Below are 4,582 nucleotides of genomic sequence, written 5' to 3' on the forward strand. Positions count from 1 at the left end.
GCTATTGACAATGGCCACTGTCTGCCCCATGGACTGGAAAATCCATAAATTAGAGGTGCCCAAGGACTAGGATTGCTTATCAGCCTTCAGATTTTTTCTACAGAGCTTCTGGGAGTTCAGAAATAGTAAAGGAAGTGATTAATCCAGAAAACATAAAAAAGTTAATTGAACTGGTGGCAACTAAGTACTGACATGTGAACTAAAATCAGAATACTACAGGGATGCCTGGGTGGCTCAATCGGTTAAGTGTCTGCCTTCAGCTCAGGTCATGATCCTAGAGTCCTGGGATCGAGCCCCATATCAGGTTCCCTGCTCATCAGGGAGCCTGCTTTTCCCTCTGCCTGCTGTTCCCTCTGCTCCGCTCTCTCTCTCTGACAAACAAATAAATTAAAAATAATAATAATAAAATAAAAAAATAAAAACAGAATACTGCCTCTGAAGCTGAGATTCCTTATTCTAAGGTAAGGATGTGTGAAAGATATGACTGTCCATCATACAGTTATTTATAGTGTTGGCAAAAAGTAGAAATCACCTGCAAGAGAAACAAAAGCAAAAATGAACTATTGGGACTTCAACAAGATAAAAAGCTTCTGCACAACAAAGGAAAAGTCAACAAAACTAAAAAGCAACCTACAGAATGGGAGAAGATATTTGCAAATGACATATCAGATAAAGGGCTAGTATCCAAAATCTATAAAGAACTCATCAAACTCAACACCCAAAAAACAAAAAATCCAGTCGAGAAATGGGCAGAAAACATGAACAGACATTTCTCCAAAGAAGACATCCAAATGGCCAACAGACACACGAAAAGATGCTCAACATCACTCAGCATCAGGGAAATACAAATCAAAACCACAATGAGATACCACCTCATGACTGTCAGAATAGCTAAAATTAACAAGTCCGGAAACGACAGATGTTGGTGAGGATGCAGAGAAAGGGGAACCCTCTTACACTGTTGGTGGGAATGCAAGCTGGTACAGCCACTCTGGAAAACAGTATGGAGGTTCCTCAAAAAGTTAAAAATAGAACTACCTACAACCCAGCAATTGCACTACTAAGTGTTTATCCAAAGGATACAAACAGTGATCCAAAGAGGCACATGCACCCCAATGTTTATAGCAGCAATGTCGACAATAGTCAAAGTATGGAAAGAGACTAGATGTCCATCAACAAATGAATGGATAAAGAGGATGTCCTATATGTGTGTGTGTGTATACACACACACACACACACACACACACACACACACACACACAATGGAATATTACTCAGCCATCAAAAAGAATGAAATCTTGCCATTTGCAACAATATGAATGGGATGCTAAGCAAAATAAGTCAGTCAGATAAAGACAAAGATAAAGACAAATACCCCATGTTTTCACTCATATGTGGAATTTAAGAAACGAAACAGAGAACCATAGGGGAATGGAAGGAAAAATAAAATAAGATGAAATCAGAGAAGGAGACAAACCATAAGAAACTCTTAACTAGAGGAAACAAACTGAGGGTTGCTGGTGGGGAGGTGTTTGGGAGGACAGGGTAATTGGGTGATGGACATTACGGAGGGCACTTGATATAATGAGCATTGGGTGTTATGTGCAACTGAAATTTTACCCCTGAAACTAATAGTATACTATATGTTAACTAAATTGAATTTAAATTTAAAAAAAGAAAAAATAAATAAACACAACAAAGTAGAAATCATGTAAATGTCTAAAATAAGAGAGATGTTAAATAAATTTTGATGTAGCCCTGTGATAAAATATTATATAGATATTAAATATCCTGTCCTAGAAGAATATTTAATGATTTGCCCATGCTAAATTTAAACATCATAATCAAAACTACGTAAAACATAATAATCCCAATTTTGTAAAAATATGGATACCTACTTATATGCATATACGTAGAAAAAAAAGACTGGAAGGAGAAACTATGCTAACAAGATATCATCCCTGTTAGCCAGATAATGGTTTTGTTCCAGTTGGTTCCCAGTTAACAGAATTAAGGACAAGGAAAATCAACTTTCTCTACTTCTGCCTAATCTACCCAATTAAATTCAACACACTGAATGTCAGATTTCTTAAAAAGGAAAAGGGACTAATTTACTGGCATTGTAGACAAATAAGAAAGAATTGGCATCAGCCCCATGATTTTTAAGTGCTCTACTCTTGGTCCTTGGGCAGGATGTTTCCAAGATCCTAAATGTCACCCTCAAGCTAATATGGCCAGCAGTGGTTGCAGTTACTCACCCCCTGTGACTCCAGTTTGCCTTGCTGCTGGGTTCCTGCCAAAGATTCTTGTTCTGGGGAAACCAAAGTGGTTAAGGTGGCCTCGATGTGCCATCTGATCAAATGGATGTGACCGATAGCACCCAGCCTGGCACCTGGGCTTGGTCTTGTCATTGTACCCACCTTGCTCTTATCATCACTGGTCTCCATCTCACTAAATTGTCTCTACAGAGGGAAGGGCAGAGTTTTCATTGATTTTTTTACTCGTAAACAGAGGTAATAGTCAAAATATCCAACAACCAGATTGGCACATCCATCATTGAATCAGAAGAGATACAGGCAGCAGCTCTAGAGGAGTGTTCTGGAGACCTTTGCTGTGCTCACCATCAACCATTTAGTTGTTAGATCATGGGGAGGACCTGGGAGGTGGTCTTTGAGGAGGACCAGGGCAGCAGGAATCCTGGGAAGGGATCACTTGGGTCTCAGAGCAGCATCTATTACCAACTGGATGGATATAACTTAATATTTTAACGATCACTATGGCCATACCAGGGTACCGTACCACCCAGAGACTTGGACAGGAGGGGTCCCTGGTCTGGTCCCCACATTTTAGAAGACCTCACATGTCACAAAAAAATATACTCATTAAAGAGCACATGGACACTTTTCATTCACCAGTATTCAACACTAGCAAGCATGGTCCACTCCCTAACACCTGCTCTCAAGACCAACACCATGCAGGCCCCAGGGAAGCAGTTCTGGTCACCTCTTGCCCTAAGGCCTTGAACAAAAGATGACTGAGTCTGAGTGTTTGTGGGTTATGGCTCTGCTGACATCAAAGACAGACAGGAATTTAGAGTGCAAGGGGGATTTGTGCAGAGGGAGGGCTCAGGTTGGAGAAAGACAAAGTAATTAATTTCTTAAATTTTTCCACAAAGATAGCATAAACGTGATGGACTCTTAAATAATGAAGTATGATTTCCCGATAGTGCTGAGTATCCATTTTTTTGCTTCTCTTTGTGTTCCAGTATATTATTCCAGAATATTCACAAATTAGCATGGTATTCATGATATTCAAGCACAGGGTGATCACGGAATATTTGTCACATTAAGCAATTTATCTATGTGTATTACCGTGGAAAGATGGCCAGAATATATTGAGTTAAAAAGTAGGGTGCAAAACATTAAGTACATTATGTTCTCATGGAGGGGGGTTAAGTTCATTTACCTCAAGATCTGTACATTCATACAGTCATAGCCAATTTCTGGATTTTCGGTCTGGAATTCTCTTTCTGGAAGTCCAGTGAGAGGAGATCTTACTCTATTTCATGCTCTTCTGAAGTGTTTGAATGTTTTTCACTGCTCATAGATTACTTTTTCAATTTAAGAAACTAGTATTTAACAAGCAAGAAATTGCTTATACATGGAGTGAATTTCTTTTCATTGTTGATCTAGATTTTCGAATTTTTCTATTGAACATGCATTATTGGTACATCCTCATTAATTCACTTCTAGTGAATTCAGAAAGTTATAAAAATTACAGTCATCCATCACTTCCCTTAACTAATTAGCCCAGTGCCCTTCCACCAGATTTCTGTCCCCACAGCTGAGACTATGTGGGCTTCTGGTTACACTGAGAAGTGAAGCTACTGTGCAGAGTGTGTGTGTGTGTGTGTGTGTGTGTGTGTGTGTGTGTGACAGACAGATGGACGGACAGATGGACAGAGAGCTGTCGCATTTCCCCTGGATGAGTCAACCCAGGAAAGCAGCAAAGATAACAGCCTGAGAAGAGCGTTTCCTCCTGGTGGGTATTGGGAGAATCTCCTGGTGTTATCCTTCTCTGGAAATCACCAGTCCCAGGCCCCTGGGACAGCGTGGAGACAGCTAACAGGAGTGAGGGAGAGCAAGGACACAGACCCGGCAGCCCATGTGAGGTTCCCATCCACCTTTTGGACTGCAGAGGTCTATTCACACAGTTGCCAGCCTGCTCACCCTCCCAGTGTCTCTGCTCCCCGCTCATCCCAGCACACGCTGCCCGCCCTTGGGCTTTGTGCGCAAGTTGTCCAAAACTCTGAAACCAAAGCAAGGGGGTTTCCACGGTCCTGAGCTTCATACCTACAGTTCCAAATGCCTCAGCCTTCTCTTAAAAAAAAAAAAAAAAAGCCTATTAGCTCCATTTCATTTCATCTCATTCTAAAATCCACTACTTCATTTGGGGAAACAGGACTCTTTTGATCTCTGATTGCCTAGGCATTCATAATTGATAACCTGCCTTGGGGGGAAAAAAAGTCACCATTAGCTGTTCCATTTGATATGCCCCAGAGCTTTAATTACGGAAGGCCCGC

Source organism: Callorhinus ursinus, unplaced genomic scaffold (assembly GCF_003265705.2).
Source record: "Callorhinus ursinus isolate GAN/ISIS: 27379988/994484 unplaced genomic scaffold, GSC_fseal_2.0 scaffold3, whole genome shotgun sequence".
Taxonomy (NCBI): Eukaryota; Metazoa; Chordata; class Mammalia; order Carnivora; family Otariidae; genus Callorhinus; species Callorhinus ursinus.